The sequence below is a fragment of the Thamnophis elegans genome, chromosome 5, assembly GCF_009769535.1.
Source record: "Thamnophis elegans isolate rThaEle1 chromosome 5, rThaEle1.pri, whole genome shotgun sequence".
Lineage (NCBI taxonomy): Eukaryota > Metazoa > Chordata > Lepidosauria > Squamata > Colubridae > Thamnophis > Thamnophis elegans.
In genome coordinates, this window is record NC_045545.1 from 67,932,513 (window position 1) to 67,957,919 (window position 25,407).

Consider the following 25,407-nt stretch of genomic DNA (forward strand, 5'->3'; position numbering starts at 1 on the left):
GCTGCATAAATAGAGGGATAGAATCAAGATCACGTGAAGTGTTAATACTACTTTATAATGCCTTGGTAAGGCCACACTTGGAATACTGCATTCAGTTCTGGTTGCCATGATGTATAAAAGATTTGGAGAGACTGGAAAGAGTGCAGAGAAGAGCAACAAAGATGATTAGGGGACTAGAGACTAAAACATATGAAGAACGGTTGCAGGAACTGCATATGTCTAGTTTAAGAGAAAGAAGGACTAGAGATGATGTGATAGCAGTGTTCTAATATCTCAGTGGTTGTCACATAGAAGAGGGAGTCAAACTATTCTCCAAGGCACCTGAGGGTAGAACAAGAAGCAATGGGTGGAAACTAATCAAGGAGAGAAGCAACTTAGAACTGAGGAGAAATTTCCTGACAGTTAGAACAATTAATCAGTGGAACAGCTTGCGTCCAGAAGTTGTGAATTCCCCAACACTGGAAATCTTTAAGAAGATGTTGGATAGCCATCTGTCTGAAACAGTATAGGGTTTCCTGCCTAGGCAGGGGGATGGACTAGAAGACCTCCAATGTCCCTTCCAACTCTGTTATTGTACTAAAGATAAGAGAAGAGAAGATATAAACCAAATTTCCATGCATATATATAAATATATGCTCCATGAATTTTGTTCCAATCTGAGTTCTGCTTCGGCCTTTCTTTTGAATAATGCAAATGGAGTCAGCCTACCATGTGTTATACAAATCTAATGCCTGCTTAGAATGTTTGTTTCTTCAGACAACCTCTAGATGTTTCTGGATTATGACAAAATATAATAGACTTCAAGTCTGGAACTTGGCATCAGCTTATGAAACAGATTCTGTATCTGAATTGGCAGTGGTAAATTCCTGGCTGAAACTAAGCAAATCCTTCTGTTTATTACTGTTGATGAGACAGCATCCCTTCTGGTACTGGGAATATAGTCATGCTTATCTCCAAAATGAAGATGGGGTTAGGGAAGGAGAATGAGACATTCTGGACTAAATTTCAATTATGTAATGAAAGTGAAAAGTTATTTTCTTTTCCTCCATTGTATCGACTATCTGAGGTTTCTATGGAAGATTCCATAGCATAATAGGATGTTCATAAAGGCCTAATGTGTTTTTAATTGTGATGGATGCAACAGTTAATTAATATTGCAGCTTTGCACTGATGGAAAAATATCATCGAGTTCTTCCATAATGGATCTGACTGGCATAAAATTCATGTTATTACATTTACAAGAAGGGCCAGAGGGCATTGATGGCAATTGTTTTCTTACTAACTGCTTCCATTCACTTGTTGCTTTTTTTTTTACACAATACCAATACATCCTTTGAACTTTTGGCAGTAGTGTCATGTTTTCCTTAATTAATTTAGGAAATCATAATAATTATTGTTGTTGTTGCTGATGTGTACAATAATTTATTACAAAGCATGTGAAAGGGCAGAAAAAATGTGTTGTTTGTTGTCTTGTGTTCCCTGATGGGATGAAAAAGGAAAATTAAAGAAGTGTAACTCAAGAATGAAGAATTTGTCAACTGCCAGATGTTGTGGACTTTACTTTCAGTTCCAAATTGCTGTATGAGATACACACTCTTCCATACAATGTTACCCTCCAAAGAATAGTCTGAAATAATTGGGAGGCAAGTCCTTGATTATCAAACTGACATTTTGAACTTGCACATCACTTAATCAAAAAAGAAACAGCCACTTTCTCTTCCTTGGACTTTCATATTTGGGCTGAAAAATCTGAACCCTTTTTATGCTGTTGTTGTTCTTGTTGCTATCTGATACCCGTCCAGATTTCTGTACCAGATTTCTGATACCCGTCTTTGAAATCTGAGATGTTTTCTATATATCTGATTAAACACAGCATATCTAAGCCTCCTGAGTAATACTTGTCAATGTTTCCATTATATCAATAGGGAGCCAATCTGTAATCAGAGAATGAACACATATTGCCAGTGTGAGGTGGAATATCTGGGGTAGCACTGTCTTTGCATCAAAGCTGAACCATCTTCTATGCTACCCCCTGTGGTCAATAAAAACAATGTTTTTCATCCATTGATAAATTCTAAATATTTGATATATCGTATTGTATTTTATTGTTTGTTTACATATCACCAAAATTACAAAGAACATGAACACTTTTGAACTCTATATCTCTTTCCAATATATGTTTACAGTTTAAGGAATTGTGAACCAAAACAGGGGAATAATAAAACAAGCTCATATCTGAAGATGGAGAAGATAGTTATTGTAGTCAGGTTATTATTGGTCTAGTTATGGCTTGATATTATTTCCAACCTTTTCTCTGAACTACTCAAAATTTCCACTACTGGTTCTCCAGAACTGGTCAGAACCAGCTGAACATACCAGCTCTGGTCTACAAGTACAGAAACACAAAAACACTAAGAAAATAAATAAATCTGTCGGCATCCTCTCTTCATTTGCAACATAATGTGATACTCGTAAGTATATATGTGACATCAAATAAAACAAACTTGAAAAGCATCTGTTGTCTCATCATAAGAGATAAAATATCCTTTAAGATTCTTAACCAATGAATTGGTAATATGGTGTATGCTGCACTCCTATGTAGTTGTATCGCCAATTTTGCAGATGATTCAGTGCACAGACAGTATGTTTCTACTTGCTATCTAATCAGTCTATATTGTCCAGAATTATTACTTTTCTCTAGTTTTATTTTTATTTTTTCTTATTCTTAACCTATATGTTGATTGCTATCCTTCTTGAACCCTGTCTTTCTTTTTCTTATTCTATGTTCCTTGATTACTTAATTGATTTTATTTATTTGTTCAAAGCTTATATACTCATACTTTTACAGGTAGTCTTACAACCGTTTGTTTAGTAACCACTCGAAGTTACAACAGCACTGAAAAAAGTGACTTATGACCAGTTTTCACACTTATGACCATTGCAGCATCCTCATGGTCACATGATCAAAATTTGAGCACTTAGTTGGCATGTATTTATGACAGTTGCCCTGTCTCACCCTGAGACACAGTATCTCGGGGTCATGTCATCACTTTCCCAACCAGCTTCTGAGAAACAAAGTCAATGGGGGAAGCCAGATTTGCTTGACAACCACATGATTCACTTAACATTTGCAGTGATTCACTTAACAATTGTGGCCAAAAAAAAATTGTAAAATGGGCCAAAACTCTCTTAACAACGGTCTTGCTTAGTAATGTAAATTTTGGACTCAGTTGTGGCTGTGAGTCAAGAACTACCTGTATTATATATTTCATTCTTTTCTTATGCTATGTACTTACTGTATATCTGTGGTCTATGTCAATGGTGGGATTCAACTTTTTTTACTACCGGTTCTGTAGGCATGGCTTGATGGGTGTGGCATGGCTTAGAGGGCATACCAGGGGAAGGATACTGTAAAATATCCATTCCCTCCCCACTCCTGGGGGAAGGATACTGTAAAATCCCCATCCCCACCCCACTAACCTGCTTTACAGCTCTGTTCTCTTGTGCAGGGCAATAAAAGAAGACCCAGCCAATCAGCTGTGACTCCGATCAGCTGTGACTCAGGAAGCAGTGAATAGATCAGTGGCGGGGCCAATCAGAGGTGGTATTTGCCGGTTCTCTGAACTACTCAAAATTTCCGCTACCGAATCTCCAGAACCAGTCAGAACCTGCTGAATACCACCTCTGGTCTATGTGGATGGGGAGGAGATGACTTGTTTCCTTCCCTACCCAAGTCTCATGCACCTTATCAATCTTTGATTCCCTCTTTTTTGACCTTTTCTGTTTCTGCAGAGTCCCTGTCCATCACTGGCATTGCAAGGTTGCTGCTGTTGCATGACTTGTGTTTCTGGCTGTTACTGGAATTGTTCCACTGCTGTATTTATTTCCTAACTTATGGGTGGAAGATATCAGCTTCTGGGGCTGGTTCTGTCCCTTTTACTTCCTGTAGTTTATGTACTGCTCTGATTTTTGCTGAATTGGTACAGCTGACTTTACTGACTTAGCTAGGCTGGCTATGCTGGCTTGATCCAGATTGGCTTTATTGCTGTGGCTGTCATGAGAGAAAGGAGAAGGTGTTGCTGGTATTTCCCTGGGCTTTTTCACCTCTTCCCATTCAGACCCTGTGTTTCATTTAGCCTTCCTGTCCTTTCTGCCTTCTCACTGCTCCTGCAGCCATTGTCAAATCTGTTTTTGTACTAGCTGGTATCTTCTCTTCTTCTCCTGTACTTTACTAGGCTGAATTTTCTTTACACTGCTATTTTATGGCTGCCTGTGCCAGCTACTATACTCCACATGGAAAGGTGAGATAGTTTTAAAGGAGGAAACAACATTGTTTCTCCTTTGTTCCATATTTCCTACTATATATCTCCCTATTTATGTTAACGAGATTCAAACAGCTTGACACAATGCTCAGATATGGGAGATTTCACTCTATACCCTACAATGAGAGTCTCTGCATTTGCGGTAGAAGACCTGGCTCATATCCTATTTGATTGTTGCTTGTATAAGAGGGTGAGAGACAGGTACCTTGGTCCATATACCAAACAAATGACCCATTGGGATCCCCATATCAAAACAACTTACTTTATGTGCAGCCAGAACCTGAAAATAACACATAACACAGCACAGTACTTAAACAAAATGATTTCGTTGAGATCTACATACATGGGACTGATTGGGGTAATGTCAGGGTTCTAAATAGCATGCAAAAGTAAATCAGAGTCCGAGGCAAAGGATTCCTCAAAGTTCCAATTTATTAAGAGAACCATGTTGGCACATCTGGGAAAACCTGAATCTGAAAGCTTCCAAGGTTTCCCTCCCAGTTGAAAGTTCAAGATCCTGCCCCCACAAGTCCATCACATGGTCCAATCTTCCACTTCCATGCTGTCAGTTTCTACCCATCCAGTTCTGGCCAGGTGCAGAGACAAAGGATGACCTTGGCTTTCTAGAAAGAATGTTATTATGGTTACATATCACCCAACTCTGTATAATTCCCCCCTTCCATTTTCCCACAGTAGAAAATGAATAGTAGAAAGTGTGGCAGGCCTGAAGTCCAAAAGAAAAGATGGCTTGCAGATTGTAAGGGTGACACCAAAATATAATTTTATGTCATTTGATTCTATTTTATATATTTATGTATTAAATTATATTGTACCTTGTCCTACAACTATTGTATTTTATCTTATTCTTATTTTAAATTGTTTGTGTAAGATTTTATTAGTGATATTTGTTTGAACCTTGTATTTTGATATGGTCTATAGGCTAATCAATAAAGCTATCATATCATATCCTACATCTCTCCCCCTTTAAATGGTCAAGATACTCAGCTGATTCATGGGTGATGGGTCCTCTATCTTTTTACCACTGTGACAATAAAAGTCAGCCAGAAAGTTTTTTCTCACTTCATGTTCCACACTAATCTAAATAGCTGTATGGTTAAATGTTATATGGGGATCCTGAAATTAGTATCATTCTGGCTCGTCTGCTATCAGTCCTAGTAAAAATATACTGGTTCTGGAAAACATATCTCTACATTCATCTTATATGAAATTTGGGGAAATCTTATCTTGTTGTAAAAGTACAGGTGGACATGATCATTCTATCCTTCTAAATTCATTCCGACAATGATCAAATGAAAATATCTTTAACTTTATACTCAACAGGTACCTATAGATCACAACCTATTTGATTACATTCAATGATTGGTTATAGATGGTGTTTTTATTTGTTACAGGTAAATCTAGATTTGTTAAGGAATACTACACCAGTTTAGTCTCCTCATCTAGCGGGCAAGGAGGATTGAGGGATTCATATCTAAAACACCAATCTTGGTGAGTAATTTGTCATATTTCAGTGGAATGCTGTGAGATATATTTGAGTTTCAGATAAGCACTTCATAAGATTACATAATCTTCAACCAAATAGTCTGGATTTAGTTTATAGGAGGAAGTTTGTTTTATGATTTTTGTTCCTTTACATTCTAGTGAAGAAAGCAACTTTAAATTTCTGATGTTGCTACTGGAAACATGAACCTTGAAAGATTAATTTAAAGCAACACATATACAGAAGTATTATGAAATGGATTCCATTGTTTTAAAGTCAATTAAAATAGCTAATACAAATAAAATGACTAGGCAGAAAATCCATTATTATGTTGGGAAGTCTGTTTTAATAATTGTATCCTTCTTGGCTTTCTTGTTTTCTACATTTTATGCTTATAAAATGTAATTGATCCTTGCATGCTGGCCGGGGAATTCTGGGAGCTGAACTCCATAATCTTAAAGCTTTCAGTTTGGAAAAACTGCACTACAGGATGAAGGTCCTCTAGCATGCTGGTCCAGTGCAGGTTGATAGATAGGTGTTTTTCAACTTCCCAGTCTAAAGCTGAAAGAGGGTGACCAACCCAAGGTCATCCATCCAGGCTCTAAGCCTAAGGAATACAATCACATTCTCCCAACTACCAGTCCAGCATCTTAACCACTACACCAAACTGGCTCAGAGAGACAGAGCTATAAATCATTTTTCGTTTCTGGAAGAATGGTTGACCTCCAGGCAATGCCCTTTATTGTTTATGACTCAGACACAAAGTCTAATCACAAATTAATTCAAGCTCTAATTATTTGTCTCTGACATTTATTATCTGTATCTCATTATTCTGTTCTCCTAGGTTTAGTACTACATTGTTTAGCTTTCCAAGCCATGTCCACCCTATAACCGCCTTAGCATCCAATGATCATGAATAGAAATGACATTTCAGAAATGTTTAGAAACATTTGGACATGGATAGAAAATATCCATGTCCACATCATATGCATATAACTCAACTGAGATTTCAGGACTATTTAGAAGCAATATCTGATTCCAAGTAGACTTTACCTTGCAATGTTATGCTCTCAATTATTTTGATTCCCTAACCCTCACTGGTCCTGCAGACTTGGATATTACTCTGAGAAATTTGCATCAGAATGTGAATTACAGTGTTGGAATTCATTGTTCAAATGTATTTTTATGCAACAGTTTTATAGCCAGTAGATTGTAGTATTTACAAGTTTGGATCTATGGTATATACACTATGTCCTTTTGTTCTAAGTAGAGTTTTCTGTTTCCTGTTACATTTAAGTAGTGGAGCAGTAAAGCACATGGTGACTGTACTCTTTGTTTGTTCTGTATGGTGCTTTATGTAAACAGAATTTCTAACATACAGACATAAGAAAATGTCCCTAACTTTGGCAGTCATTTTCACAATAATGGAAGGTCCATGTAAAGGTTTGCATGTATTAAGCTGGAGCAAGGAACATATTTGATTCTGCCTGCACCCTACGAAAATCCCTAAATCCTTCCAAATTATAAATAACTGCTGCGTCACAACCAAAATCTTTTCCTGGTGGCCTCAGGTCATGGATTAGCTGCTAAGAATTAGCTAACAAAAGACAGCATTAGTCAGTAAAGTAAATAATGCTCTCAAATGGCTCCTTCGTTTCTTGGGCATCCACTTGCAATTGGCATCTGCTTGATAAGTTGAAAAATGATAAAGGTCCTCACGTGCAGGATGAGAAAAGGAAGAACTATATAAGCGGTTAGAAATAATCATGTAAATGTTATCAGTATTGTTGGAAAAGAAAAATCTAGTGTTTTCAACCATAAGAAGAAGAAAGAAGAAAGGCTGGAGGATAATATGGCTTCTCCTTTCCTCTTCATTTTGCAGGACAAAGTAGTTATGTAGAATTTTTAAGCCATCAAAAAAAAAAAAGGAAGTAAGAAAGAAAGAAAAAGCCCTATTGCAAGGCCAGGAAATAAAACAGAATATAGAATTTGGTTTATAGGTATCACATCTGCCAAGATAATTTATGTTTCAAGACACTTTATACGTCAATATTTTCTTGAATATGCACTGAAAGACTGATTGATAAGGATCTAGCCTGGATTTTATTACTGTTTTGGTAAAACTGTACTAGAAATAGTGTTATAGGAAAAGCATCTTACTTTCCCAGATGGGAACCTGCTGTTTATTAAATGGATCCAGCAAAGGAAATACAGATCTGTATGTGCGTGTTTGATTGAAGTCCTATGCACCTATTCTCTATCATTTAAAACAAGCCCTGTAGGGATAACTCCATTTAGCAAGCTGGTTTATGCAAAGGAAAGTTCCATAAGACAGAACTGTTGCACTGCAGTGAAGACACAGTGCAGGTCTCTGGCAGAAGATCACTGTTTTATTAAAAATAAAATAAAGGAAGGCACCTTTAGTAATTAGTCATGAAACACAATTGCTAGCTAGCGCCCAGTGGGGTTGCTGAAAGGTTGGACTAGGACTCATTTATGGTGCTTTAAAAAAACCATTTATACCAACTTGGAAAGACAGGACATAACAAGTAGTCCTTTACTTACAATGGCCATTGGGCCTGGAATCTTGGTTGCTAAGCTATATAGTCATTGAGTGAGATTTCACGTGACCACTTTGCTTAGCGACTGCAATCCCAGCACTTCCGGCTGTCATTGTTAAGTGAGAATTGTGAGACATTAAGAGGGGCAGAGTCCCAGGTAAGACACACAGGAGTGCCTCAGGGAGAATGCCGGAGGCTTGACGCAGACTATGTACAAGTTGGGGAGATATGCAGGGTGTTGCAAAACCACTGCCACTCCTGGTGGCCTCAACCACGCCAGCCAGTCTAATGGTGCAGTGCAAAGCTGCTGTTTCCAGGAAAGTCTCAGCCACTCACCTGCTCCAGCAATCATTATGACCGCAGGACTGCTTCAACTCTTCCCGCGTGCTTATCTGTCCCTTGATCTACGCCCTTTTAGCCACCCTGCACAGCAGCACACAGCCTTCAGCACTCTCAGCTATCTGCCACTACCCTGGGGTCTCTAATTAAGCCCTACTGCTAACACTGCCACTGAGAAATGCCACCACATTGGAACAAAACATGAAATAAATATCTCAGATGACACATTATCACATTAGGGGGAGGGGAAACAAGAAAATATTAAAATGCGAGTAAACAAGTAAAAAATGACATGTGGAATTAATATCAGAAATAAAATGTAATAGAGAAAATTATTTGTATGAAAACATAAATTTGGGATTGCTGAAACGCCACCCCGAGAACCCATCAGAGAAAGTAAAGGGCAACAACGGAAAGGAGGGAGGATGAGGAGGGAGGAAGAAAGGATAAAGCAGAGAAAGCAAGGATGGGGAATCTAGAATAGGCGAGAGGGTAAAAGGGAGGAGGAGGGAGGAGGAGAGGGGAAAGAGATGGGAAGAAGAAAAGAGGAAGGAAAGGAGGAAAGAAGAAGGCAGAGAAGGGAGGTTGAGAAGATAGAAGGAGCAAGAATGTTGCAAAATAAGATAAAGGCAAGGGTGGCAAGAAAGTGACCCAAACTGAATTTTATGTGTGTGTAAAAATAAATTTAGAGGCTAATGATGAATATACAAATATTAAATAGCAACTATAAAAATGTATACTTGTGAATGAACTTGAATGGGAAAAATAAAAAAAAATAAAAAAAGAAAGAAATGCCACCTCATGACCAGTGGTGGGTTTCAAACTTTTTTAGAACCTCTTCTGTAGGTATGGCCTGCTTTGTGGGAATGGCTTGCCGGCCATGTGACCAAGTGGGCATGGCTTGGCAGTCATGCGACTTGGTGGGTGTGGCCAACTTGTAAAATATAGTGAAACTCACTTAACAAGGCTCTTGCTTAGCAACCAAAATGTTGGCTCAGAAACTCTGGCATTTGAAGCATGCAAGTCTTAAAGCTGTCAAGTTACAAGACCCTTGCACTCCCAAACCTTTAGAAAAAAACCAAGGGGTGTTCAAACTTGACAGCTTTAAGACTTTAAGGTTTGGATAGGACTCTTAGGTGGGGCAATTGGTAGGCCAGCCAATCAGTGAGCAGTGGGAGGGGCAAGCATGGTGAGGAGGGGCAGGGGGAGGGAACTGCAACCAGTTCTAAATGGCATAATAGATTTGTGGAACCTCTTTTATAGAAGAGGTTAGAACTGGCAGGAACCCACCCTTGCTCATGACTCACATCATAGCCAGCCAGGCCAACACCATTCTGCAAAGTCCCAAATGCCCCCACTGACCTTTAGCATTTTTCTCCCATTGCTGGCAGGCAAACCCAGCCTATGTGAGGAAGCTGCTGTCTGTGCCAGGCCTTCTTCCTGAAGCCATCTTGTGCCATTCTCCAAGCACCATTGCTTCTCCAAATTACACAGTGCTTTGGAAGCCTCATTCCCAACTGGCATGCACATTGGGCGGGGAGATGAAGCTTCTGAAGCAGGGCATTATTTGAAGAAGGAATGGCATGAACAGCTTGGAGAATGGCAGGAGGCGGTCTCCGGATGAAAATCTGGGGTGGCCAGCTGCTGCCTCACATAAACCAAGCGAGCCCCTCAGCGGCAGGAGAAAAGTGGTGAAGGTCACGAGGTCATGGAAGAGGTTGGGTGGTGGGTTCAATTGGGACTTTGCACTGCTGGTGAGGGGCTTAAGGGGTATTCACAATGGTTGTAACTTTGGGCATGGGTTGTAAATTGAGTTTTCACTGCTGGGTTGTAATTTCAAATAGTCTCTTATCAAATTGCCATAAATCAAGGAAGTAAGTATTCCCAAAACCAGAATAATGCTTGGTTTCACTGCCATTGTGAAAATCATCCAACCCAAAAAAAGGTATATACTATGGCCAACCATCAGCTGCATTACCTAAATAGATTTGCAGTATCTCACCTATAAGATTAGAACGCATAAGGGATTGTAATCTCCATTTGATAATGTTACTGCTTAAATCAGTCTAATTTAGACTCTTAGAGCATAAATCCCATAATAACTTGCTACTTAGAATCTGGGTCTGATAAGAATTGAAGTCCAGAATATCTGAAGAAGAGCAGGCTTTTTTTCATGGCCAGGTAAGAATAATAACTTATCAGATTTAACTCACTTGTATGTAGCCATATAACCTCTTTGGTGATGTAACTGAATTAAAAGTAGAAATTACAATCTTATGGACAGCTGGTTCAGTATCAGTTGGAAATATAAAAGAAAATTGAAATGAAAATGATAATCCTTTTAAATATGTGCCTTTTTGCCTGACTTGTCAGAAGATACATGATAAAAAGTGACTGATAGTAACTTTACTGATGTATCAAGCATGACATGTGGCACAAGAAATACAAAGACAGAAATGATGAGAAATGTGCAGACAGATGCTTTTGGCAGCAACATTTTCAGAAGAGCATTTCATTCTTGACAGGCCTGTATCTCTTTTTAATGAATGGCAGTATTTGTGGCCACAAATTTGCATCCTTAATTCAGGGTTTTGGTGTTTTCTTTTTAATATCCAGAGTAATAGATAAATAGTTAACCTTTAATGACCACTTAGCAATGGGACCAGAATTTCCATTGCTAAGTAGTCATTAAAGGAGTCACCCCCTGATTTTATGACCTTTTTTGCTGTGATTGTTAACTGCATCACCTTGGTATTTAATTCAATTTTTTCCATTGATTTTGCTTGTCAAAATCCTTCTGGGAAGATTGCAAATTGCAATCATGCAACCCAAGGAGGCTGCAACTGTCATAAATATATGCCAGTTGCCAAGCACCCAAATTTTTATCATGTGACTGAGGGGACGCTGCAGCAATTGTAAATGTGAGGGAGTGGTTTTTAATTCACTTTATTCAGTGTCATCATAATTCAAACAGTCATTAAATTAAATGGTCATAAATCAAGGTCTACTGGTATGGTTATTTCCTTAATGTGCATAATTATATATGCAGTTTCTTTAATGTAGGTTTTTTTTTCAATATAACCAATCTAATAACTATTTGAAACATATATAGTATGTGTGCTTTTTAATAATATTTATCTTTTTTTAAAAAATCATCCATTATAGGTACCGTATTTTTCGCTCCATAAGATGCACTCCCCCCCCCAAAAAAAAAGTGGGTGAAAATGTCTGCATGCAAAATACGGTATCTCATTTTGTTGTAACTTTCCCCAGATCAATTTTTGTGCTAATGTTGAGATTAATTGAAGCTCTGTAATTGTACTTGTTGCCTGTCTCTGCCCCCATCAAAATCTGTTTTGGCAGATTACCTTATGTCATAACCATTAAATTTTGTGGCAGATTTTTTTTTTACATCTGTACTCTTTGCAAACATTTAAAGTATGGGTTACTCATGTTAGGGGATTCCAAACATGCGATGGTTGTGCCAAAAATGCCAGTTTATATCTCCACTACTGCAACTAAAGTACTGTGTGGCTTATATACTAAGACAGAAATGTTATCACTGTGAAGCTCACTAAAATTATTAGTGGCGTTATACCATGATCTTAATTGGGCAGCATTTCTGCTGTCTTCTATGTAAAATAATATACTCTCACTCTACATGACATACTAGTTTTAAGGCATTTTTAAAGATGTACTAGCATTATTCAAGAATATTCATTTTGGAGAAATTAATATCTTTCCATTGCATTTTAAGGGGGGTGAATTTTTTTTATTAGGGTATAGAGTATTATAAAATGCAAAATACAAATAAATAGAAAAACAATGGGGGGAGGGGAGGGGGAAGTGAAGTGAGGAAAGATAGGAGGGAGAAGCATTGACTTCTCATTCTCTCTGTTACAGTAAAATAAGGCATTAACATCAAGATTAGATTAGATCTTTAGAGAAATAACTTGTTCATACAATTATGGAAAACATTGCAGTTTAATGTTGAACATAAAATGGTTCATAGCAACAATTCTGGAGTAAAATATTTTGGGTCCATTTCAAAATATATTATGTATTTATGTACATAAAACCTATCTCCCCATTAAGAAGATTATAGCACTGGAGATAGGTTTTTCTGTTTGAAGAAATAATATATAATAGTTCAAGGGACCATTCACTTTAAGGCAGGATGAGAAATGCCATTTTACCTTACATATTTAATTTTTAATAGTAATATTATTGCTGTAAATACCTTAATAGCAGCAACACTGACACTCAATCCAACAAACCAACTCACTAGGCCCACTCAACTAGGTACTTCTCCACCAGTCTGAGAAGGCATTCAGAATCATTCTGGAGAATGTTTTGTTCTAAGAATATCCAAAGAGTTACACACAGAAAGAAACTTTGTGGAGCTGTAGCAGCTATGAATGAACTATATGAATTAAGAATAACCAGAAGAATTGATCTGGACAGCAAGGCAATTTATCATGGCTGACTCTGTCAAATGAATACACATGAACTGAGCTTCCTGTTTTAAGGTGTGACAACCTTTTCAAAATACAGTTCATTTTTTCTCTTTTACTACTGAGGTACATGTGTCTTTAGCCTTCTTTCTAATCCAAAGAATACGGTAAATAGGAGCACCTAAGTTTTTATTCATGGCAAATAGCCATGGAAGGACTGAAGGGGTATATTTATGAGATGATACATTCAACAGAGATCAAATTTTTATTCAATGCAGAAAGGCTTCAGTCGATACACAGCACTTAGAGAATCTCTGTTATAATCTACAAAATCTTTATTGTATAGTTTAAGTATACGCATATACACATGCACAGGCAGTTTTACTCACCTTTTCCCCATTACAAATTGGCCAAGTTTGCATTACACTTGTAAGACAACATGGCAACATGTAAGACAATGATGATACCATGAAAAAACTCTGAAGTCCCTTACAACCTTCCATTTAATCTCTTGCAAACAGCATTTGCATATTCCTTTCTACATCACCTCAGCCCATTGTTGATTGCTACAGGACCGGCCTCATAACAGTTCAGAGGATCAGTTTAGGTCTGGTCTTGACTAGTTTTCTTATGATTTATTGCATGAAAATACTTGCCTCTGGTATCCAACTTAGTTGCTTCCGTGCTTTTTACCATCCTCTGCAGACCTGCATTTTTCCTCAAAATCCCCATTCCTCTGCATCTCCCAACATTTTACTTTTGTTTTGAAGCATACATGTAAATACTGAACTGATTGAAGGAGTTTGATTTATTTAGTATTAAATTCATATGCTATCCATCTCACTAGGCAAAGTGACTCTTTATTATTGCCCTAAAATGGTACTTGGAGGAAACCCAAGTAAAGTCCAACATGTAACTCTTTAAAATACCTGAAAAAGTTGGAAACTCAGAAAAGATTAAACATGCATAAAATATGGACTGACTGTTAGGAAAAAAAGGAAAACAAGAGGTGGGGAAGAGAAGAAATGGAATGAAGGTCTTTGAAAAAAGAATTGTCAGACTGCTGGAAGATCAAATACACACATTCCACACTGCAATGCGCTATTTCGAGCACTCATGTCATATTCAAAAAAGGAAATTAGGCTTTTAATTCTTTTATTCAACATACATTATGGTATCTCTTAAAAGATGAAGATAGTTTCCTACTCTCCTTTTCTGCATTCCTTTATATAAGAGGGCCATAGCATCTGGGTTACAAATTCATGTGATATGCAAAATAGGTGGTTTCAAATCAGATTTTTCAAAGATCAAATTCTTCAAAAATCCCTATGTGTTTCTCACTGTGTTTCCCTTATAGGTTTCTCTACAACCCAATATATGCACTAATCCTTTTTAAGACAAATTATAAAGGCTACATGGTCAGGATTATACTGTATGCATTTGACTACTAGATGTTTGTTGCAAACCGTATGTACAGAGGCCATTCCCATATAATGAAGAGCCTTACGCTGCTGTCCCCATTGCTCAGCGCATTTATATACATCATCTCAAAAGGGCTAAGATCCTTAAATAGAACTGTCCACAGCAAGCATTCATGAATTATGGTCGCTCAGGAACTGAGTCTATGCAGAACAGTGTACACTGTGAGAGAGAGGATAGACATAAAATGCTAGAATTAATACAATATTTTGTGCAAAGGAAATGTGTTTTATGGCATTGCATGTCAAACTCTTAAAATTGTCTATTTTTTTTTCTTTCTCTATTTATTTGGTTTTAATTAACAACAATTTTTAAAATGGTAATCGTTGATTTTATGTATCTTTATTTCAGTCCTATCACAGCCATCCTATTAATTAGAGCATTATTATTATTCTTATGTACAAATTAAGAGTGGACTCTAAACAGCAGTTTGCGACAGACTTGGTGGGATTTGCAAGCTGCTATTCAAAATGCATTGATACAACCTTCTGCCGTATTGTTCAGGCTGTCTCCGATTATGCACAATTAAAGACTTCACCAGGCACAACAGGACTTCTTTCTAAATAAACAGAAAATATTTAGCACAAGTGGTGTGGTACCCAACGGTACTGAGGTAGAATTACAATGACACTGGAATTGTAGCTAAATGTTCCCTTTTGCCACTACTGTTGCTGCACATGACACTCTGGGTCTCTACAAATTCTTTCTGGCTTAAAGAAATTCTGCTTAATTTAATTTTGTCATGTGGGAGAAAGTCTAATTACTTGATCACCTGTTTCTGCTCGGCACAGAATTCTTCTTGTCTTGCTGACTTTGCCCTTCGGGATATGTATCTTCTTGCAAGCATCTGTTTCCTATATTCTTCTGTGAACACTGAGACAGATGATTAATTTAAAAGGGGTTGATGGGCTTTAAATATGTCCATTTATTTCCTTCATACCTACCCTTTTTTTTAGGTTATATCTACACAAACTGCCATTTCGGCAAGGGCAACTTTTCTCTTGATAATATGAGGGGAGAAAATATTCATTGGAAAGTTGCAGGTAATAGGTCTAGGAGTGAGCTTGCAGTTTAAACTAATATAATTGCAAAATGTACCAGACATGTTCCAAATGTGCTGACTTGGGTCTGACTTGTGTGTCTGCATTTTCTGCAAAGTTTGTACTTATATGGATATATTTAGAGCAGGAAGAATGAGATGGTGGGAAATGAGGAACTGAAAGTAACAAGTGTCTGAGAATTTCAAATGTACACGGGTGTTTGTAGAGTGTGCTGGTCAGTGACAGTCAGTAAGAAAGTAAGAAAGAACAAGGAAGTGAAGCTATGGAATGTATAGGTCAGTAAAAAATAAGGTATAAGTAATGTGGCTTGAGATGGGAATGGTAGGCTATCCTTTGCCAGATAGCAATCCTTGTAGGATTTGCTATTTGCTAAAAGGAAACCATTGCAATGGAAATTTAAAATATAAGGTTGTCGTGCAATTACATTGCTACGTTGGCTGTTCATGTTCTAAATTGCTCATGAAACAATAAACCTCTGATCTTAAAGTAAGATTTATTGCTTGTGGTTGCTTGTGGTTTCCCTTTGTTTTTTATCAGGATATTTTTACGACAATAATGAGTTTTACTGATTTGCTTAACAGAGCCATAGTAAAGCCAGAAGACAGTTTTGTATGTTCAACATGCTGTTGTGCTACATCCAGATGTTCATGTATGTCAAACAGATGTAAATAGGCATATTCAAGTGGTACTTCTTCTACAAAGCAACAGTTTAGGAACAGGTCATGTTTATAAGAAAGTTGGCAGAATTATGTTTAGTTTCTCCTACTGGCTCCTACTTTGCATTATCCCATTGCTTGTGTTCACCAAGTCCTTGACTTTAAGATCACATTATAGCCAAACAAACACTTCATATGTGGAAAAAACACCGTTATGAATGAGGACCATTGAATATATAATAGATTCAGCCTTGCTTCGTGTTTCCCAGAAGGTGTATGGGTGTTTGTGAGCTTTCTGCAATTAAAGCTCAAGGTGAAAGAAGAAATATCATTCCTCAATTGGTTAGACTTCAGAAGTTATCCATATTGTTGAAGCTTTTGTGTCCGTATAGATATATTCTATCTGAAGATAGCCAGCTACAACGCACTGCTTACTTCAACAATCCACAATCTCTCCTGCCACTAATAAATTCTCTCTCTCTCTTTCTCATCTGAATAGCCTCCTGGTTCTTTCAATATTCTTTTACTCTGCATGTACCTGAAAAACACGTCTTCATCATTTTTTGAGCCTTTCCGTTCTCAGCCTGGGATCTTGTTATCGCTCTGACACCCTCTCACTTCATTGCAATCCTGTAAACTTTCTGCCAAATCTCAATTCCTCTTGTATCTTTTATACTCTAGTTCTGCCTTCTGTTTCTTTAATTACACTTTTTTCCCCTACTAATCCCACTTGCCCTGTTTTTTTAATGCATTACTTCCTGCCCATCATAACCATAAGGTAATGTTTAATTTATTTCTCCATGCTTCTCATTCCCTCCTGGGTGCTTTGTTCTTTATTGATTCCCCCTTTTATTTGAGCCCATTCTATTCTTCCTGGGTTTTTTTTTATCAAATCTCCTCCTAGATTTACTCCTGTTTATCTTCCTCCTGATTTCATATTCAAGCTTTGTTAATTCTTCGCTTCCTGGTTTTATCAGTCTTCCATCAAATACTTCAGAGTGCTGACATTAATATTTGAATTGCACACTTGTGACTTATATAACTTTACACAGGATGCTAAATTTCTGTTTTGAGACTTTGTTTAATCCCAAAATGACAGCATAAAATAATTATGTTCCTAAGTGAGGACTAGGTTGTTCAGTTAAGCCAGGATCCTAATGCATATTACAGGTCTGTGCTAGCATTGCTCTATTAAGAGCATTAACATTGCTCTATAAATTGTAATATTGCAAGCCACCCAGAATCGTCTCATGGTGATATGGACAGCAAGCAAATTTAATCAATAAAAAAGGTTTAAAAAATTAACTCAAGTTGCATTTTCTTAGGTTCATTAATTTGTATCCAGGACTCCTCCGTCATAGTTTAACATCCTCAAAAAGACAAATATTTAGTACCTACAAGCAGTTCTCTTACACATCAATTGGAGGGCATGGATCATTCCAAAAGATTGTGACAATCTATAGCAAAAGGCAATGCAACTGTAAAGACCCTAGCCAGACTCAAAATTTAATTGAGGCTGGCATATGCTTCTCTTGCATTTTGTTCCTAGGCAACAAAACTTCAAGCCTTATAAAGCCAGGTTCAAATAAAATGCATGCAATCAAATCACAAAATCTGGCTGGCTTATATTGGATGTCTTAAAACCTGAAAAGGCTAGATAGCCAAATCTTGAGGATTTTTAAAACATAATGAAAATTGTGAGCTCTTTTTCATTGTGTGTGTGACAGAGAGTCTTAGATAAAAGGAAAATCCTATCCCTTTGGGAGGAGTTTGCTCTCCAGGAAATATCAACATAAAAACAGATACTAAGGCTCTCCTGCAACAACTAGTTCAACTCCTTGGGAAGTGCATATTCTACTCAAAACCACTTTACGCCGACGTCTTTGAGATTTACTAACATCCAAATGCACAATTTCAGAGTGTGGCAAACAATGGCCGTAGTTATTTGGGGGCTGTGCTTCAAAAAGTCGGCAGGGCTAGAACAAAAACAACATTTGATTTAATGTACTTTGTTTAATATAATTAATGTAATTACAGTACAGTAAATACAGATATGATTAACTCCTCCTTCCACTCATTGAATTTTTTTCTATAACATAAAATTTTACTATTTAGTAGCCATTTATGAAGAAATTATGTATGCTGCATCCAAGGCTTCAGCTTTCTTGCAGGCGCTTCTCTAAACATATAATCTCTGTACCACCATTTAGGAATTTTTGTTTGTTTCAGCAAATTTTGGGATAATTTGTGTGCAACGGCTATGCTCCTTAATGAAATGTCTCTTTTCCCTCTACATTGCAAGTTGCATAATGTACATGTCATTTCCTATAAATGACTCTAGGTATCTTAGTTACATAGTCTAAAATCACTTCAGAAAGAATTATTTGTGGTGTTTTTTTCCTAAATCATATTCATAAAAGGAGGGGAAAGAGGAGATAAAGAGAAAGTTGAATCAGCTGTCTCTACTCGATATGTAGTTTAGATGCACTTGCATTTAATAGGGGGGTTTCTTTCCTTCCCCCATGCTCATACAATAACACTTAAAAATGAAAACATGAATTCTGACAGCATGAAAAACGCATGATAAAACCAGACACTAAACTAAGAATAAGACTCCAATGGATTGGCTATTTGCAAACCCTACCACTATAATTACTTTATGTACATTAGGAAGAAACCGTAGTCAAGAAAAGCTTGGTTTTTTACATTGTATGAATATAACCTATGTGTTCTAAATTAAGGTGGAATGGAGAAGCTTCCCTGTTGAATCCTGGAAGAAAAAAAATGATTTTTTTTTTCATTCCATTACAGATAGTGTTTTCTTCTTACTTCAAATAATCTTCAACTGGTTTGTTCCTTTATTATAAGGCTGTACTAAAGTAAGCAAAATAGATTTTTAAAATAACAGGGGATTTTATTTTAATGTCTCCTTTATTCTTCATATCCTCAATATTTTTCAATCGGTATCAGGTCATAGTTTAATGGTCTGTATTTATTACTGTATTTATTATTTATTAATATTAGTATTCATTTGTTATTAATATTTATTATTAATGCCCTGTTTTATTACTGCACTTACTCTGTATCCAATTGCATTCTTGCTTATCTTCTGATGCAGTATAAATAAGTGGGCAATTAGATGCTAATATAGTAGTATAGTATAGTATAGTATAGTATAGTATAGTATAGTATAGTATAGTATAGTATAGTATAGTATAGTATAGTATAGTATAGTACAATGTAGTAGACAAATCCTGTTGTAAAATTTTAGTTGGCCCAACTGTGACTGCATCACCACTGACTGCAACCTGGTCAAGAAGTTAGATAAGTATCAGCAACTGCTTCTTGAATGAGAGGAAACTTCTGCTTTTAATAGCATGGCATCCTTTACAAGAAGAACAGTTTTTTAAAAGAATTGATTTGGAATGTCTCCAGTAAAATCCAGAAAATCTCATAGCAATATACTTAGACTTATATACTTCCTCAAAGTGCTTTACAGCACTCTCTGAGTAGTTTACAAAATCAGCATATTGCCCTCAACAATATGGGTCTTCATTTTACGGATCTTGGAAGGGTGGAAGGCTGAGTCAACCTTGAGCTAGCGAAACTCAAACGTCAGGCTGCGGATAGAGTTAGCCTGCAATACCGCATTTTAACCACTCCACCACCACAGCTCCTCCAATAGATCACGTTGTCATCAGAATGTTTTCCTCTAAATGTGTATGAGTTCATTACTGATCAATAGTGTCAATCATATCAACCCATGGAACAAGCTTAGGAAAAAAAGAAATCCCAGAACATCTCATTTTCTTCATACAAAACCTATATATAAGTCAGAAAGCTACAATACTTGAGGCACAAGTAAGCAGCCTAAAATTATCCTACTTTGTACATATTTTGCAAAGATCTAGTTCTCTCAAGAAGATTCCAATATTGGGAAAAGTGAAAAGAAAAATAAGATGACTATCACGTCCAAGATGGATGAATTCAGTTACAATGATGATGTAAATAGGATTGGAAAACCTGAAATATCAAGTTAGGGATAGATCTTTCTGAAGAAAATGCACCTATCTGGATATTGAGAGTCCTTACCAACTTGGACATAATCAATCAATCAACCAAGAATTGTTAAACCCAAGAAGTTTTATTCTCAGTATGCATGGATATATTTATACTATTTGCATATACTTTGTATATACTACACACACACACACACACACATATACATACATACATACAATATATATATACATACATACATACATACATACACACACATATACATATACATATACATATACATGTACATGTACATATATATATACATACATACATGCATACATACATACATACATATAACACCTCAAGCAATTTCAACCAAACTTGTTACACAGATGACGTATTCTCTGGAAACAAATACTGTGGGGGTAAGACACCCCTAAAACCCCTCGGGGTGTGTGTTCGGTTAAGATACAGCTTGTTGTGTCTTAAAATTACTTCCACTGTACTGCCGTAAAATGGCTTCTACTGTGCAGTGCAGTGCTGTTGCCATGGTAACGGCTTCACAGTACTGCACAAAGGAGCTCCCTGTGGCAAGGGGGAAAATTCAACATTAGAAATTATGTTTGGTCCGGACATTTTCTCTCTATAATAAATACCCAGGCAATGACAGGTTATTGGCTACTGCATAATAAAAAGAAATGCAGTCATGCTCAGCCTACTTTACTGTTATATGTCATGGATTCTACAGCCTACACCACGAGTATCAAACTTGATCATGTCACATGACATATCGAGGCGTATCACGATGTTTTTTGCCTTTGAAGAGCCGGGGTGGGTTTGTCCTGCGTGTGACACATCCAGCTCATGGGCCGCCAGTTTGACACTCCTGGCCTACACATACAAACCTTGTAACAGCAAGTTATCTTAGGATCTTTATAGCCAAAAGAAGCTGCATATAAAATTATTTTGGCTGCTTGGAAATGAGTTAAGAAGAGACGTTAGTAATTCACTGTGCTTGTGTTGGTAAAATTGCAGTACAGTACAGCAGTGATTCAGTGCTCCCCTCTTTGCAAAGACAAAATCTTTCAGAGGCTTTGAAGTATTTGTCTTCCAACACTGCTGATGGTAAGATAGCAAATCACTATAGTACAAAGACCCTCCAAAGTTTCTGATTTGTAAATTTGGCCAAATATAATGCTGTTTTAAGATTAAATTTGTTAGGTCCCAATTGCTTCCAAGTGACATCTTGGTCTTCTTTGTAATTCTATATCAAGAATTCTTTGCTGAAGAGCTACCTTTACCTGATTTTGTCCAAAGTCCATCAGGTCCATCTGCACCTCACTAGAAAATCCCAATTTATGTAATTTGTCATTTATCTGGAGTTTCCAAGAATAATTATTTGACAGCATAAATATACAAATCTTGTATATATTTAATGAAGCTTACAGAGCCTTAGTCTTGTTTTGATTGTTATAAACCCTGCTTCCATATGTAGAGCAGCATTAGGCACACATTTTGCTACCTAAAATAACTTTTTTAGGAAACCTATTTAAACTTTCTCCAATTTCCCGTAGCTGACACTATGATTTAATTGTATTCTATAGAATTGTTATGCAAGCTTCTGAGCTTGAAAAAGCTTTAAAGTAGCTGATACATGCTGGGTTCATCTAGAGGGGAAAAGGGGAGAGAAGATTATTCCTGAATTCCACTGAGTGTTCAAAACAACCTGAAACTTAAGAATATGTCACTTTTCTAAATAATGTAACAGAAATAATAGGTACTTAAAACAAGTGACTTGTTCAATTATTGTCCTTTGCGGTCCAGGAAAACATTTTGAAAACCCTTGCAAAATGCATGACCTTTGTTTTCTTATAGTTAATCTGTAGTAAGTGCTCCCTACAGAAATGCACTAGTGTCCCTATGTTTTCTAAGACTTACAGATGCATACTATAGTATAGCAGCTTTCCCTTCATAAAGCATGTAGATATACAGATAGTCTTCAACGTATGACCACAATTTATGTTACTAAGTGACAAGTTTGTTAAGTGAGTTTGTCCCATTTTACCACTTTTCTTGCTACATTTGTTGAGTGAATCGCTGCAGTTACTAAGTTAGTAACATGATTGGTTAAGTGAATTTGACTTTTCCATTGACTTTGCTTGTCAGAAGGTTACAAAAGGTGATCACATGACCCTGGGCCAAGCATCCAAATGTTGATCACATGATCACGAGAGTGCTGCAATGGTCATAAGTGTGAAAAGCAGTCATAAGTTACATTTTTCAGTGCCGTTGTGACTTCAAACAGTCACTAAACAAACTGTTGTAAGTCAAGGATTACCTGTAGTTTATTAGTCAGGTTTTGGGGCGAAGGGGTGTGTGTGTGTGTGTGTGTGTGTGTGTGTGTGTGTGTGTGTGTGTCACGCTTTCTTTCTTGCATACCATCATATTAATATAGAAATTAAAAAATAGTGGGGCCAAAATATACTCTTGATTACCAAAATATGCCCTTGATTACCCTCTGCTAGTTGGCACTACATTTGAGAGGTGTATTGGGGCTACAGCACATTCCACTTTCAAAGTGGCATTCTCATGGGGTGCACTTAACAGGGCAACAGTCAGTTGCAAGTACTTTGAATTTCTTCCAAGGAGTTGCTCTACAGATGGAGTCAAAGGCCTGCTTGAGGTCTATAAACAAAAGGCAAAAGAGTTGCCTTGGGTGGTTGGGTATCTTTTTTAGCCAAATGGGAGACTATCAATCATTAGTCATATACAGAGCAGCCTGCCCCAAAGTCTGTCAGTTCCTGCACTAGGAGATTTTCTCCTCCCAGCCAGTCTAGGAGCTTCTAATGAAGGTGTCTAGCACAGTCCTTACTAATTATGCTAAGCAGTCTCACTGGGTGGTAATTGGCTAGGCTGTCTTTTTTCCAGGGGGTAATTATTACTATGCCTCATCTCTGGAGATGGAGGCTGTGTTACTGATGTAAATGAAAAGAGAAGCTAACATTGAAGTCTTCTCTTAGGATAGGTTTGAATCAGATTAGGGAGAATTAAATCCAAAACTGGGGTTTTTCTGAGTTTTAATTGTTTAATTAATGTACTTCAGCAACTGAAACTGGAAGCCACTCCAGCACAGATTCTTCTCCTAAATCAGTGTCGGAATCTTGTAAATTACATAAAGACTGAAAATGAGCTTCCGAGATATTTGCTGGGATATAACACTTCAAGACAAGAAGCCTTTATTGTTGTAGGGGATGACAACAGAATCTTGAAAGCCTGTCAGAGATTCTCTCTGTTTTATACTGAAGAGAATCAAGGCCAGCTATTTTGAGTTTCTTTCTCATTCTTCTCACTTTCCCAGAGTTGAATTGCCATTCTTCCTACCTTAACAATTCCTTTGTTCAAAGATTGGCTCTACATAACTTCACCACATAAAGCCATATATTCAAGGAGGAGAACTTTTCATTGACATTTGGGGATATTATGTCTAATGCACCACAGCTACAGAAAAATCTATATTGCCCAGTTGCTGTGCTTGGTAACTATTGTAATTGTTTATTACTGCCTAGAATTACTTGTTCAAATGGGTGACCTTATAAATTGGTTAAATAAATAAAAGTAAATATATAAATTTAATCCCTTATAAGGGAAACATAATTGGTCTGGGTTAAAGATCACTTTTCTTAGAGTCAGCAAAGTTCATGGTGGTGAGGGAAATAGATCTATATTCCATAAAACCTCAACTGAACAAGTAGTTCAGCATGAAGCAACACTCTTCACAAATATTCCTTTATTGAATTAAGCTGCATAGCAATGAAAACAACAGAAGTTAGTAGAAATCAATGAGAAATTTAACTTTCACCAGGTAAAAGGGATGAAAATAATTGCTTCCTATTGTTAATTTTCTTGATGAATAGTGAGATTTGAGCTGAAAAAAAATTACTGGCTAGAAAACTTTGAGCATTTTTATAATTTTGGAACCATATAATTAATATATGAATTAGAGTGCAAGCAACTGGCTAAATATATGTATATTCAGAATAAATATAAGACTGTGCACAGAACTGGTTGTACTTTTGTCACCCAAAACAATTTTTTTTACTTCACAAAAGTTCTGGTTTTTGTTTTGGTTTAACTAGGTCTTAATGATCAACAATTGGCTGCATTCACGTAGCACAATAAGTAAAAATCACACATTTCAGCTTAGCAGACCATGTGAAGAAGGCCTGCTTTTCTTTGACCAGAAAAAAAGAAAGAAACAGAACCAAAATACAGTGAATTTGAGAAAGGCTGCATCCATTTTCCGCAGCAAATATGTGGGCCTAATTATTGACACTGACCTGGATTTTTAAAACAGGTGTATGCAATTAGTTCAGATTTCTAGCAAGAAGAATGTATGTTTCCTCTGTTCTACATATACAGGAAAGTGTAGGAGGAGGGAAAAAACTAACAACACAGAAGAAAGAAAGAGAGTGGGGGTGGTAGAAGTTATGGATTTTATGCCTTGTACTTTCCTGGAGCCTAGAGAATGTAGCTCACCATAGAAAAGAGTTTCTTTAACAGCCAATAGACATTTTATTCCAGTTCAGAGAATTGGCCAATACGAGATCAATATATTAAGGATACAGGATTATGAAATTTAGACTGAAAAATCTAGGCAAAATACAGGAAACACTTGATTCTTTGGTCATCTGGATTTTTTGCAGCCCACATCTAATAATTCTTATATGGATTAATTTTAAACAAACTTTTGAACAAAAGCGGATGATTAAAATTGTTCCTCAGAAAGAAATAACGTGAATATATATATATATATATATATATATATATATATATATATATATATATATATATATATATATATATATATATATATATATATCTCCTGTTTTGATCTGTTGCTTGATGATCTGCAGGTCCACTTCCTGAGAAGGTCACTAATTATCTCTCAGCTCCTTAATAGAGGCCTGCATAAGTTCATTTAAGTTACTTCCTTTCTCTTCTTACATTCTGTTAGTACCAAAGAAAAGGACCC